Source organism: Dipodomys merriami, unplaced genomic scaffold (genome assembly GCF_024711535.1).
Source record: "Dipodomys merriami isolate MVZ:Mamm:240054 unplaced genomic scaffold, mDipMer1.0.p SCAF_303, whole genome shotgun sequence".
Lineage (NCBI taxonomy): Eukaryota > Metazoa > Chordata > Mammalia > Rodentia > Heteromyidae > Dipodomys > Dipodomys merriami.
The window spans coordinates 647,735-664,326 of record NW_027204527.1 but is presented as its reverse complement, the minus strand read 5'-3'; positions in this window follow the sequence as shown (position 1 = coordinate 664,326).

Sequence of the window (16,592 nt, the reverse complement as noted above, 5' to 3'; positions counted from 1 at the left end):
CTTGAGTCACAGCGCCACTTCCGGCTTTCTCTGCTTATTTGGTGCTGAAGGATGGAACCCAGGGCCTAATGCATCCAAGGCAAGCACTCTACCAATAGAGCCACCTTCCCAGCCCAAAAGCTTTACATCTTCTAAAGATGAATCCTATCAATTTTTATTCAGCCAATTCCAGAATGAAAAAATGAAAAGTGGTTAGACAAACTAAAATTAAAGCCTGAAATGGCTAAGTTGATGAAGTTTTGTAAAAGCCAATTGGCATAACCTCATGCAGTTGGTGAATATTAGTCAAGGTAAATTTTCATCCTCATTTTGCTATTGGTTAGGAGAATGCTATCATCTAAGGCTATCATACTATTGGCTATGAGAATGCTGTCATCTTTGAATTAAAGCTAACCCGAATAAAGCTAGAGCACAAACGAAAGCTAAAGAACAATTTATACTCTTTTTCTTGAAAGAGAGAAGAGAGTGGAAAATGAAAGAGGGTGAATAACGTAAGATATACCAAGTGTAACTAAGAAATGTTCAGTGAACATCAGCAGACTGATGATCAATAAGAAGATGGAGTGGTAGGAGATTAAGAATCTTTAATACTGTTACAATGAGATGTACAAGTCGTTATGTCAAAAACGAACTTTACAACTTTGGTGGGGGGGCAGGGAGGATTGGGTGGGGAGGGCGGGGGAGGGGAGTCTGGGAAGGGATGGGAAGGGGAAACAAAGGAGGAAGCTAAAATGCTTGATAAGAAATGTACTCATTATCTTGCCCATGTAATTATAATCCCTTTGTACAGTATTTTCACAATAAAAAATAAATAAAAATTTTAAAAAAGAATCTTTAATACTGTTAGAATAGGTTATTTGCAAGTATGTAAACAGGAAAAATAAACTTACCATTTCTTAGGGGAAAGGGGGAAGAGAGTATGATACAGTAGGAAAATAGATTGCCATACAATGTTAACATGTATGGTCATGTAATAGTAACTTCTTTTTGGACTTCTCCATGTGGGTTTACTTTGCAAACTCAATTTATAGATAATACCAGAAGAGTGACTGATGATCAGTTTTATCAAGTACATTAATTTGATTAGGACAGGAGTAAAAGTTTTAAGTTTTTTATATATGTCAAATAAGAAAAATGACCTTTCTCTAAATATTTTCTGCATTTTTTCAGTGTTTCATTCTGCAATTTACTTACAATGTCTTGGCTTTGATTCCATTTCAGTTATTTCTTTTATTTCTCTGAATGGCCATCCATGTGCACAAATGTATCTGGATTTATCTTTGGTTTCTCAGCTGTATTTCTAATCATATCCTTGTTACCTTCTCTCTTTGTAATTGTCTTATCTGTCACTTCTATTTGAAACCATATATATGGTCATTTCAATACACTGAAAAGTTTGGTACCATTTAAATTATTTATTTTAAAACCTTTCTTTTGTTAATCCTTATCATTTTCATGTTTTGATTTAATACCAGATATTGAGTTGGCAAAAACAAAAGGATGATTTGAGTTTCTTGATCGTGTTAGCTTCCTTTCCAAATAATTTGATTTTGCTTTTTGGAGGTAGAAAACTTTGCATCAATTGATAGACAGGATGAGAGGTATTCTTTGTTCTTGGTCATCGCTAATGGATAACAGGTTTTTTTTTTTTTATTACTGATGCTTACTTCTTCAAATTCACTGACATGCTTAATGTATGATACAGAATATCTTGACACAAGCTTATGAAAATTTGAAAGCAGATCTGCCAAAATATTTGCAACTCTGAACCCACTTTAGTAATAACAAGTTATTCAGGATAAAAGAGTATACCTTGTACTCATTACCTTGCCCATGTAATTGTAACCCCTCTGTGTGGTATTTTCACAATAAAAAATTTTTTGTCAAAAAGTATACCTGCTTAGACTTCTATCTACCTTGTACCTTATTTCATCCAATTTTTGTTCTGTATTATTAGTTTGAAGCATAATTTTCATATTTTTTTGGGTCCAGTCGTGGAGCCTGAACTCTGGGCCTGGGCGCTGTCCCTCAGCTCTTTACCTCAAGGCTAGCACTCTACCACTTGAACCACAGAGCCACTTCCGGCTTTTTTCTTTTTTGCTTATGTGGTGCTGAGGAATCGAACCCAGGGCCTCAGGCATGCAAGGCAAGCGCTCTACCACTGCGCCATCTTCGCAGCCCAATTTTCATATTTTTTATAAACTGGTTTCTTTTTGTCCTAACTGGGAGAATAATTAAATTACTTTCTATTGCCCCAAACAGAAATTTTGTGGTTATTATTTATTTGTACTAATTGCCTATCCATTGTATTCACTCAGATGTACCTGGTGTCAGGAGCCAGTGGCCAACACGTGTAATTCTAGTTATTCAGGAACCTGAGATCTGGATGCAAGCAGTTTGAAGCAAGCCTCAAGAGAAAAGTCTGTGAGAGTCTGTTTGCAAATTCATTAGTGAAAAGCCATGCTACAGGTGTGGATCAAGTGGGAGAGTGCCAATCAACAAGATGACTAAGACCAGGACACCAAATTCAACATTTCTACCTCAATATAAAATAATGCCTTAACTTGTTGAATGTAATTTAAAAAATGTTCTCAAGCAAAGAATTTTTTGCAAGCTTTTTTTGTGATTAAGTGATTACATGTTTTCACAAATTTCACAGTATTGTGGGATAGTGATGCTTAGTGAAAGTCACAAACACATTCTAACTTTCATGGGGCAAATTGTCTATTGTGGTCTATAAAGTTTACGAGTTCTATGAGCTTTGAATATACACTTATTTCTTCCACCTCACATAATATGTACATTCCTTTCCTTTTGCTCAGTGTCAGCTTTTCTCTCTTTCTCACTCATTCCCTCCCTCCCATCACTGGCATTCAGTTGCTTAGCTAAAATAGTGAATTTTAAGTAAAAATTATACCATGTAACAGCAGTAAAGAAAAAGTGTTTAAAATATTTTTAGTTTTTTTTTTTTTGGTCCAGTCGTGGAGTCTGAACTCCGGACCTGGGTGCTGTCCCTCAGCTCTTCAGCTCAAGGCTAGCACTCTACCACTTGAGCCATAGCGCCACTTCCGGCTTTTTTCCTTTTGCTTTATGTGGTGCTGAAGAATTGAACCCAGGGCCTCATTCATGCAAGGCAAGCGTTCTACCACTGAGCCACCTTTCCAGCCCTTATTTCATTTTTTATGGCATCTATCCATCCATCCATCCATCCATCCATCTATCTATCCATCCATCTATACATACATATCAACCTATTCATAATCTTCATTGAAACATCTATTTCACTAATGAGCAATTAGAAGATATCTTGGGCCCTCTGTATTATACCACTATGTAAGATTCCCAAGGCCTGCAGGCAGCCTTAGAATGACATCCTACTTTTTTTTAAGTGTAAAATTTTATTTTTCTAGGATATTATGGTATTTTCTAAAAAACTCTGATTTAAAAAAATAAATTTCTCCATGCAGAAGCAATTTCAAGAAGTATTGAGATATCTAACTAAAATACTCAAAACTGAGGGAAATTGGACATCCTTAGAGTTACATTTGCATAGGGCCTATTTTTATGTCATCTACAAACCAAATTTTATCCATTTGGCTTTTGATAGTGTATCATGAAGAAAATAACATCACCTCTAATTTCAAACCATGTAACTTACGTTAACCACAGTGTGCGTGGCACAATTGCTATTGTAAAACGCAAGGTGCTCTTTGCTAATATTCTGGAGTGTTGATTCCCTCACTGTACGTGTCCATTTTCTGATAAAAAGGTGAAAGCTTGCCGGGTGCTGGGGGCTCACACCTGTGATTTTAGCTACTCAGGAAGCTGAGATCTGAGTCAGATCACAGTTCAAAGCCAGACTGGGCAGGAAAGTCCATGAGACACTTAGCTCCAATAAACCACTCAGAAAACTGGAAGTTGTGCTATGGCTCAAGTGGTAGAGCACTAGCCTTGAGCTGAAGAGCTGAGGGACAGGGCCCAGGCCCTGAGTTCAAGCCCCATGACCTACAAAAAGAAAAAAAAATCGTGAAATCTTTAGTTAGACAATGTTGGAACATTAAAAACACAAAATGAGCCTAATGTTTTGTTTGGACCTGTGTTCTTCTGGAAGTATAGTATGTTATAATCATTGTATTCCAAATATTCCTTTCAATTTAATATGTCCTCCCATGGGCTTTTTATGGTTTTAGGATGTAAGAACATAAGTACTAGTTGGGCATCAGTGTCTCACACCTGTTATCCTAGCTACACCCCAGGATGAAATCTGAGGGTTGTAGTTAAAGCAACTTGGGAGGAAGATCTGTGAGACTTTTATCTCCACTTACAAAGAAGAACACACAGAATTGTCTAGGAGACCTTAACTGGCTGTAAATAGGAGGAAGATCTTTTTACTCTCAGGTCAGAAGAGGTGAGAGGAGGGAAACAAAGTGGAAAGAATGACCATAGTCCAATTTAAATACCTGCCACCATTTTATCTCTTACCAGCAAGAAGGTCCTCCAATGATTCCTAACTCTGCTCCAGGCTGGCCAAATTTCTGGAATTTCTTCTCTGTCTCTAGATCTTTTCTGTAATTATTCTCTTGAAGCAACTTCTTCTGTGTTATAAGTGAAGGTTTTCTAGGGTTAGTTAGTGAACTAGTATTGAAAAAGCTATGATAGATTCTTACTTAAACAACTATGATATGTACCAGGTCCTGTATTGAATCCCTAGCAGCACAAAAACAAACAGCTAAACAAACAAACATAAATAATTAAAAATAAAGAGTCTATGATCACACCCACTGTGGATGTATGGGTCACCGATTCACTTGATCTTTTCTCATTCATTTGATTGTCTTTCTTCACTTGTCAATTTCAATCAAATCCACATAGTCACTGTTACATAGTTTATATAATACTGTAGCTTTCCAGTGCTCTGTAGACTAAGCTTGTTTGGGCATACAATATTTTATTTTCATCATACATCCTGGCATACTTCCTACTTTCACTGTTAAGTAGTAAAAAGTGGGGCTAAGTCTTCCTTCCCTGTTTCTTTTCTAAAACTTAGCAAAATGGTACCAATCTGTGTTTTGAGATCTCATGTAAGTTGGACAAAATCAGACTGATAATTGACTGTCCTCAATAAGGATAATTGATTTGAAAACACATTTTGGTTTGTTATCATTAAAATTTATTTAAGCAAAAATATAATTTCTGCATGATTCTAATTATATTCATCCTGGCTATGTTAATGACTTATTTAAGGGATAAATTATTTAAACAGTCATGCTTTAAAAGATAAATGAAATGATAAAACTCTCCTTACATTATTCAGGACATTGTATTTGAAAGCTTTAATATTATATCTTTAACTGGAAGGTTTACTACTTTAGAACTATATCTTTAACTTGTAGATGATCCAAATATATATATATATATATATATATATATATATATATATATATATATATATATATATAATCCAGAAGTATATATATAAACATATATGTGTGTGTCTCCTCTCTCTCTCTCTCTCTCTCTCTCTCTCTCTCTCTCTCTCTCTCTATATATATATATATATATATATATATATATATATATATATATATATATGCTTATATATGATACAAGGTAAATTCTTCAGTTTTATCTTAGCTATCCTGGTGTCACTGTGTCCGATAATGCTCTTAGTAGTCTCTGCTTCTCCCTTTCTGAATGATACTTGTGGCTAAAAGTGCAAAACCAGGAACCTTTCCTCTTGTAGAAACCCAATAAAAATTGATTTCACCCTAACACTTGAAATATTGTAGATGATCAACATTTTACACATTATAGGTTTTAACATTCCTTGTCATTTATATCTATGACAATACTTATTCATCAGTACTGAAAAACATACTGACAATAGGATCCAAATTATTGTAATGATAGTATTTTTGCATTCATAAATGAACTAACAAGATATACTGATATTCATCTTTTGTATTGTATTGATAATTTGCAAGAAATTGCTGTCATTTAAGTATATTGTCAATATCATAGAGGCCCATTATTTCTTATATATTTACATGAATATTTCATGTTCTATTAGCAAAGACTGTTGTCTTAATATGTTCTTGTATTTTAACTCATTGGGAGTTTTCCATGTGAAGTGACTTGAAAGTTGTTTTCCAATGCCTCTGAAACTTGTAAAAATAACTGAAAGGAGCTGGGTGCCAGTGGCACACACCTGTCATCCAAGCTACTCAGGAGGACAAGATCTGAGGATCAAGGATAAAAGCCAACTAGGGTAGGAAAGTCCATGAAAGTCTTATCTCCAATTAAGCACCAGAAAAAAAGAAGTGTGCTGTGGCTCAAGTAATAAAGTGTTAGCCTTGAGCTGAAGAGCTCAGGGACAATGGTCAGGCCCAAAATTCAAGCCCTACAACCTACAAAAAATAAAAATAAAAAATAATAGAAATAATTAATGAAATGCTAAGACATGTGTTACTGGTTCTATAGATGATTACATGTTGATTTTAAAAATTATAATTCTATAAAGAAACAATAAAGAAAGCAAACAAAATTATTAACTTAAAGAACCTGTACAGAGCCGTTCCGGGAAGATGGCGGAGGAGAAGCTGGAATGAACAGGCTCTCGCATAGAAAGCAGTTTTAGAGTTCCAGTGAAAAGTCCTAAGCCAGAGAATCACACCAAGTGTGCCATCACAGGACAGAGAGTTAGACAAGAGAGGGGAAGCCAAGGAAACACATCAGCTGCCGCTGCGGCAGCAGGGTCGCGGCAGGGTCATACCTGAGACACAGAGAGTCCAGGAACAAGGAGCCAGACGCAGCGGACGAGCAGATTCTACTCAACACCAACAAGAACCGACAAGGAGCGGACATCTTCATCCTGCTGTTTCCAGACCAGAGACGACCCAGGATCCAAGACTCGGCGTGAGTACAAGCCCGACATCCTCACTCCTCAGGGAGCAGAGGAGGGAAGGCCACCCCTCCCCACCCAGCACCGGTGATCTCCATCTTGGATATCGACAAAGCTCGGAGGAGCTGCTAGCTCCAGCTAAGGCCTTGGAATAAAACGAGTCAGTTAGCAGGTCACAAGAACTTAACGGCAAAGTGACCTGCCAGACTCAGCTCCATCCAGGGAAAAGTCACCCAGCTCAGGCGCCAGCCATTGGAGTGCCTTGCCTCACTGGGTAACCAGAGCCAGAGGCTGCCCCTCCCTGTAGCAGCCACCACAAGCAATTGAACAACAGAAACCCTGAGAATGGCTCCAGGCTGGGCGCTGTGAGCTTTATCACAAAATAGCCCCAGGGTAAAGCTACTGTTTGTTGAAAGGCCTCAACTCTACCCAGAACCTAGCCTCATCACCACATCCCCCTCTTTTGTGATTCTCAAAGCAGATCACCCTCCCAGAAAACTAACCTGGGAGGGGGATCTCAAAATCTTGGGTAAAGCAGAGCATTTTTCTGCCTCTTCCAACCAACCGACTTAAGAAACCAATCAAGCCACAGGACCTCAAGCTGACCAGAGACTCCAACAAGAGACTGGTTACAGACAAAAGGGAGATACAGGATTCTTCCCACTCCTCCCACCCCCCAAAAAAATTCAAAAGACTTTTTTTTCTTTTTCTTTTTTTTTCTTCTTCTTCTTCTTTTCTTTTTTTGCTTGTTTTTTGTTTTTGGTTACCATATATATATATATATATATATATATATAAATTTTTTTCCCTCCTAAAACTTTTATTAATCTTTAATTTTTGCCTCTTCTGAAAAAATAATTGTTTTCCAGTAACATTTTTTTTTCTCATCTTATAATTTTTATTTTAGGAATATGTGAATGAGCGTTTTCCTTTCTTTTCTTGTTTTCTTTCTCTTTTTCTTTCTTTCTTAATTATCTTTTTGTTTTTTGTCTAGCTCTACTGAACTTCTGATCTTTTCTTCTCCCTTTCCCATCCTTAAATTTTTTCACATCTCCTCTATGTCCCTCCCCTTCTCGGAACATATTCACATTCCTCTCTAAATAGACGGTCTTTTAACCTCTATAATAACATTAATTTTTACGTTTCTATTTTTTTTCTGGTCTCTCTTCATTCCCCTTTCCTTCTCTTCTTTTTCTTTCTCTCTCTACTTGCATCCTACCCAACCCATTTCCTGCATTGTGATTAGGACATAGTTAACTCTCCCTGTGCCTCCCCACACCAATCTATTCCTATTTTTTACCCACATCTCTCCCTAATCCTAATAATTTCTGGTTTTCCAAATTCTTTTCTGCGGTTCGAAGTCCTTTAACATATAGTTGTTTGATGTTGAATAGATGTATCTGTTGAACTAGATTGTATCTGTAGACTATTGACTGTAGAAACGCAAACTTTGGTTGATGGTTGCCTTAAGATAGTGTTCTAGCACAAAACTGTTGCAATCTTCATCTCAAATGGCGGAGTAAGCCGGAAAAACACAAGAAAAATGGCAAATTCGGGTATCTCAATTCCCAATCTTGATAATCAGGGATTAGAACAGATAAAGAATAATCCAGAGGAGAGTTCCCAAATAGCTCTACAATCACTACTAGCAAACATGATAAATGAGAAGTTTGACAATGTACAAAGGACTCTGTATGAGCGTAATAGGGAGAGAGAGGAGGCATCCCAGAAGTTTATATAGGAATATCATAAGCGTGAGGAAGCTACTCAAAAACTGATAGAGGATTTGCGTGAACAACTTGAAAATACTCAAAGAGAAAGGGAGGAATGGCGTGAGCAGGCTGAGAACACTCAAAGAGAACTGCAGGAATCCCACGAACGGGAAGAAAGAGAACTGCAGGAATCCCACAGATGGGAGGAAGATTTTCAAAGAGTAATTCAGGAATTGAGAAACCAGGTAGAGAATACACAAAGATGAAGTCAGGGAGACCACAAAAGGAATGCTGAATGGAACCCAACAGAAGGAATGGGAGTCCAAAGAAACCATAACCAATCAACTAAGTGATTTGAGAACAAACACTGAACATCAAATTAAGGAAGTAAAGAAATTCATACAAGACCTAAAACAAAGCTTCAACAAAGAACTTGAAGCCATCAAAGCTGACCAATTAGAAGGAAAACAGATAAAAAACAAAGTAGAGAGTATTGACAGCAGGTTAGACCATGCAGAAGATCGAATCTCAGGGATTGAAGACAGCCTAGATATTATAGAGAAAGAACATACAACCATCCAAGACAAGTCCAAGAAATATGAGAGGTCTATCCAACACCTGGAAGACACCATCAGAAGGCCCAATCAAAGGACAATGTGTGTAGAGGAGCATCTAGAAACAGAAGTTAATGGTCTAGGAAATTTGTTTAACAGGATCCTAGCAGAGAACTTCCCAAACATACAGAAAGATAGGCCTATTCAGATACAAGAAGCTTTTAGAACCCCAAATAGACCAGACCACAATAGGACATCCCACTGTCACGTTATAATCCACACAGGATCAACCCAGACCAAGGAAAAGATCCTTAAAGCTGTCAAGGAGAAAAGGTTAATCACCTATAAAGGGAAACCAATTAGAATTACCTCAGATTTCTCAGCAGAGACAACCAAAGCAAGAAGAGCCTGGAATGACGTATGCCATGCCCTAAAAACAAACAACTATCAACCAAGAATACTGTACCCAGCTAAACTCTCCTTCATAACTGAAGGCCAAATAAAAACCTTCCATAGCAAAGAAAAATTGAAACGATACATCTCCACCAAACCAGCCATACAAAAGATTCTTAAAGATGTCCTACACATAGAAAACCAACATGACCGCAACAAAGGCCAAGAAACTGCACTCAAATTGAGAATCCAAGAACCTTAGGAAGAACCCAGTTTTCGCAGCCCCCAAGAAGATGGATAACATGGCAGGAACTCACAAATACCTCTCAGTCCTATCTCTTAACGTTATCTGACTGAACTCTCCAATTAAGCGACATAGACTGTCTAGTTGGATTAAAAAACAAGACCCTTCTATCTGCTGCCTGCAGGAGTCACATCTTGCCCATAAAAACAAACACATTTTCAAGGTTAAAGGCTGGAACAAAATCTACCTCATAAACAGGCGGGAGATGCAATCCTAATATCAGATAAAATAGACTTCAAATTAAAATTCGTTGGAAGAGATAAAGAAGGTCGCTGCATACTAATTAAAGGATCTCTCCTTCAGGAGGATATTACAATTCTAAATATCTATTCGCCAAACAATGGAGCACCCAAATTTATCAAAGAAACACTACTTTCCCTCAAATCCCATATACATCCAAAGACATTAATTTTTGGGGATTTTAACACACCACTCTTCCCACTAGATAGATCAATTCGGCAAAAACTCAATAGAGAAACCGCAGATCTAAACAGCAGCATAGATCAACTAGACTTAACAGACATTTACCGAACATTTCACCCAGCAGCATCGGAATACACGTTCTTCTCAGCAGCACATGGAACGTTTTCTAAAATAGACCACATTTTAGGCCACAAAGCAAACTTGTCTAAATTCAGAAACATTGAAGTTATACCTTGCATTCTCTCTGACCACAAGGGAATAAAATTAGAACTCAACACCAAAAGCCACCAAAGAAAGTCCGGTATCACATGGAGGCTGAACAACACACTGCTGAATCATGAGTGGGTCATGGAAGAGATTAGAAAGGAAATTCAAATGTTCATGCTATTCAACAAAAATGAACACACAAATTACCAGCTCCTCTGGGACACAGCAAAGGCAGTACTCAGAGGCAAGTTTATAGCTCTGAGCTCCTACATCAACAAATTGGAGAGATCGGAAACTAACAATTTAATGACACATCTAAACCTCCTTGAAAAAGATCAGCAAGATAAACCCCAATCCATTAGACGGAAAGAAATAATCAAAATTAAATCAGAATTAAATGAATTAGAATAAAAAAAAGCTATAGAAAGAATCACCAAAACAAAGAGTTGGTTCTTCGAAAAACTTAACAAAATTGACAGACCCTTAGCAAATCTTATCAGAAAAAGAAGAGAACACACCCAAATTAATAAACTCAGAGATGAGAATGGAAAAATCAACACGGAAACGACCAAGATTCAGAACATTACAAGGGAATACTTCTCAAAATTTTATGCTAATAAGTTTGAGAACTTGACAGAAATCTACTTTTCCTAGCAAATATTGATATGCCAAAACTAAACCACGATGAGTTAAACCAGCTTAACAGGCCCATATTAAGCATTGAAATAGAAACAGCAATAAGAGACCTCCCAGCTAAGAAAAGTCCAGGACCAGATGGTTTTACAGCAGAATTTTACAAGGCCTTCAAAGCAGAGCTCACACCAATACTCCTCCAGCTCTTCCATGAAATTGAAAGAGAAAGCTCACTACCGAACACATTCTATGAAGCCATCATAACACTCATCCCAAAAGCAAGCAGGGACTCATCAAACAAAGAGAACTATAGACCCATTTCTTTGATGAACATTGATGCAAAACTTCTCAACAAAATTTTGGCCAATCGACTTCAACAATTCATCCAAAAAATCATACAACACGATCAAACAGGATTCATTTCAGGGAGGCAAAGCTGGTTCAATATACGCAAATCAATTAATATTATTCATCACATCAACAGGAGCAAGAATAACAACCACATGGTTATCTCAATAGATGCAGAAAAAGCATTTGACAAGATCCAACACCCCTTTATGATGAAGGTTCTGGAAATATTAGGAATCCATGAAACATTCCTCAATACAATAAAGGCTATATATGACAAACCTACAGCCAACATTATATTCAATGGTGAAAAACTAAAGCCATTTCCTCTTAATTCAGGAACAAGACAAGGATGCCCACTCTCTCCACTTCACTTCAATCTAGTATTAGAATGCCTAGCTACAGCAATAAGAAAAGATGCAGACATAAAGGGGATCCAAATAGGGAAAGAAGAAATAAAACTCTCCCTCTTTGCAGACGACATGATCTCGTATTTAAAGAATCCCATAGACTCCACTACCAAATTACTCAAGCTGATTCAAAACTTTGGCAAAGTAGCAGGTTATAAAATTAACCCCCAAAATCAATGGCTTTTCTATATGCCAACAATGAGAAAAGTGTGGCTGAAATTAGGAAAGCAACTCCATTTGTAATAGCCCCACAAAAAATAAAATACCTAGGAATTAACTTAACCAAAGAAGTGAAGGACCTCTATGATGAAAACTTTAAAATCTTGAAAAAGGAAATCAACACAGAACTTAAAAAATGGCAAAACCTCCCATGCTCCTGGATTGGCAAGATTAACATCGTGAAAATGGCAGAACTTCCCAAAGCTATCTACAAATTCAACGCGATACCTATCAAAATTCCACCCTCATTCTTCAAGGAAATAGAAGAGGCAATCCAAAAATTCATATGGAACAATAAAAGACCCTGAATAGCAAAAACGCTCCTCAACGGAAAGAACACTGCTGGAGGAATATCAATACCAAATTTCAAACTCTACTATAAAGCCATAGTAATCAAAACAGCTTGGTATTGGCATAAGAACAGACCTCAGGACCAATGGAATAGAATTGAAAACCCAGAAATGAACCTACAGACCTATAGCCATCTAATCTTCGATAAGGAAGCTAAAACAATAGAATGGAAAAAAGACAGCCTCTTCAGTAAATGGTGCTGGCAAAATTGGTTAACTACATGTAGAAAACTAAAGCTAGATCCTTATATATCACCCTGCACCAGAATCAACTCCAGATGGATCAAAGACCTTGAACTCAGAGCAGACACTCTGAAAACATTATAGGATGGAATAGGAGAAACCCTAGGTCTCCTTGGCTCAGGCTGAAATTTTCTGAATAGAGACCCGGAAGCACAACAAATCAAAGAAAGGTTGGACAAATGGAATTGCATAAGGTTGCAGAGCTTCTGCAGGGCAAATGACATAGCTAGCAAGATCAATAGAAAGCCCACCGATTAGGAGAAAATCTTTACTAGCCATACAACGGACAAGGGTCTCATATCTAAAATATACTTTGACCTCAAATAATTAAACCACCCAACAACAAATCCTCAAAGAAACAACTGCCCAATAAATAAGTGGGCGAAAGACTTAAAGAGAAGCTTCTCTGAAGAAGAAAGAAGGATGGCCAATAGACACATGAAGAAATGTTCAACATCCCTAGCCATAAAAGAAATGCAAATCAAAACAATGTTGAGATATCACCTCACTCCAGTTAGAACTGCAAAAATCAAGAACTCTAACAACAACAGATGCTGGAGGGGATGTGGACAGAAAGGAACCTTACTTCATTGTTGGTGGGAATGTAAACTTGTTCAACCACTTTGGAAAGCAGTATGGAGGTTCCTCAAAAGACTTCACATAGATCTCCCCTATGATCCAGCAATCCCACTTTTGGGCATTTACCCAAATGTTTACCAACAAGACCACACTAAAGCTACCAGCACAACTATGTTTATTGCAGCATTATTTACCATAGCTAAGATATGGAACCAACCCAGATGCCCCTCAGTAGATGAATAGATCAAGAAAATGTGGTATATATACACAATGGAATTCTATGCCTCCATCAGAAAGAATGACATTTCCGCATTTGTTAGGAAATGGAAAGGTTTGGAAAAAATTATATTAAGTGAAGTAAGCCAGGCCCAAAGAAACATAGGTCCCATGGTTTCCCTTATTTGCAATATCTAGTATAGGTATGAGTCAAGCGGAAAAGGTCAGATAATGTGATGTTAGGAAAATGAACCCTTAAATATGTATTTTAATGTTTTCGTTTCTTTCATGCATGTGTTTCTAACGCATTTATAAGATTATTTCTTTGTTGCTTTGTATGTCCCTCCCCCACAGGGTAACCCTAGCTTTCACTATATTTGATGTCAGTATAACTTGTGGAGGAGATGGGGACAAACAAGTCGTTTAAGGATTCAGGTGGACCTGTTGCAACAATGAGAAGTACAAAATGTCAGGTCAAAACCAGCTTTACAATGTCGGTGTGGGGGGGGAAGGGGGTATAATTGGGTGGGGGGAGGGGGGAGGCTGGGAAGGGATGTGAAGTGTAAACAAAGGAGGAGGCTGCAATGCTTGGTAAGAAATGTATGCATTATCCTGCCCATGTAATTGTAGCCCCTCTGTACAGTATGTTCTCAAATAAAATAAAATAAAAATAAAAAAAAAGAACCTGTACAATTTTTATTTTGATAAATATGTTGTCATAAGAAATATGTAACTGTTATAATGATGTTCTAAATATTTTTGCTTATTGATTTTTTTGGACAGATTAATTTATGTGAGGTTTTATAATCATAACAATCATATTTTTTAATTGAAAGCATATTATATATTCTTTTTCATATATATATTTACCTGAGATATTATTGACATTTTAACATAAGAATTGAGGCCATGGATCATAATTATTTTAATTTTTTGAATAACAGTGTTTGAACATATTTTAATAATTATAGTGATAAGTTGAACATATTGTATTTAGACATTCACAATGTTTTTAAATTGCTATCCTTATTACTATTTTCCACACTCATACGTAGTACATTTTTCAAATAATATTTTGTTACTCTTTTAAGTATCTCACAAACTACCATCAATTTTTAAATTTTTGATGATTTTCTTATCTTACCTCTATATTTCTTCTATTGCTTTCCCCCCATAAAAGTTTCTGTAATTCTTTATTTACAGCAGATATCACTTTCATGAGTTCTTTTCTTTTTATGTCTGGTTTGGCTGATTTTTGAAAGTTATGTTATGACTTAAATAAGACTCTTAATAAGCTATAATGGCTCATACATAGAATAACACATATATCAATCAAAGAAATCAATACTAGTGTAAACTCATAACAAATAATTGCAATAGAAACTTCTCAGTGTATTTGTAAGTATAATTAAATAAAACTGAAATAGTTCTTTCAAGCTCTGTGTTATTGAGTAGATATGAGTTATTATTGACCCATAATGACACAATCACTAAACAAATGTCCATTTCATATATATGGTGTTCCCTATGTTATTTTTTGTTTTGTTTCTTAATTTTATTATTGTAAAGGTCATATACAGAGAGCTTAAAGTTACAAAAATCAGATAACAATTACATTTCCGTTCAAACAGTATTATCCTCTCCCTTGTTTTCTCCCAGGTTTTCCCTCCCCACTATCTGATCTGACCCTCCAAGTTGTATAGTTCAATTCCAAAATAGTGTCTAGTGAGTATCGTTGCTAAATTAGTTCACTCCTTGTCCCACTATTTCTGTGTTTCTTCTTATCCTCCCCAAATCAGATTAATTTAGCTATTTTTAGTTTCTTTCATCAGTGTTATTCTTATAATACAGCTAAATGAAAACTTATGTATTCAAAGGGTATCTATTAGAACTTAAACTGAACAGTTCTATAAAATACAAATCCATTTTCTTTTTTTGAGGGGGGTCCAGTTGTGGAGCCTGAATTTTGAGCCTGGATGCTGTCCCTCAGCTCTTCAGCTCAAGGTTAGCGCTCTACCACTTGAGCCATAGCGCAACTTCCGGCTTTTTTTCTTTTTGCTTATGTGGTGCTGAGGAATCAAACCCAGGGTCTTATGCATGCAAGGCAAACGCTCTACCACTGCGCCACCTTCTGAGCCCCTACAAATCCATTTTCTACATATATAAATAATATTAACATAGGTACCATAGTCCATTTTGTGCTGCTGTAACAGAATTCCTGAGACTGGGCCCATTATACTGAACAAAATTATACTGGTCCATATCTCTGGAAAATTTGTGATCGGTATAAAATGATTCTTTACATGTTCTTTCATCCTATGGCAGACAAGTAAAGAGAAGTAAACAAAGGACAAGAAGTCAAACTCACAATCTCAAGCAGATTTTAATTGCCATTAATCCATTCATATAGGGGAACCCTTCTCATCTAAACACCTCACATTGAGTCTAATACTCAAACATAATTTTACTCGTGATTATTTCAGTATTAAAGTAGATATAGTCAGCCCAGGTATATATGCTGTTTCATATAAGAAGTTTGCAAATGAACTGTAGAGATACAATGCTTTGTAAACAGGAAAGTGTGTGTGTGTGTCATTTCCTTGATCCAAGAAATGTTATCTCAAAATAATTTTTCCAAGTATCCATTTCCTTACGAATGATCAATATCATTCCTTCTGATGGATGAGTAGAATTCTATTGTGTATATATACCATATTTTTTTTTTACCTATTAGGCCACTGAAGGGCATCTGGGCTGATTGGATGTTTTGGCTATGGTAAATAATGCTGTTTTGAACATGGTTGTGCTGGTGACTTTAGTGTGGCCTTAAAGAGGGGAATGTGGGGAGAAAGCAGCCAAGAATTCATTGTATATACCATAGAATTGAGAAAAAAATAGGGAAATGGTGGGTCAAAGGGTGTTGAAGAGGTTGAAGGGATGACATGGATCAACATGCATCATACACATCAATTGCTTTATGGCAAAAAATCAATACATAAAAAGAAAAATGAATGAAGGGTTAGATTAAGATGGGTGGTTAAGAATATAGAAAGGGGCAACATTGAACAAGATTCACTGTATTCATAAACTGCTTTGTGAA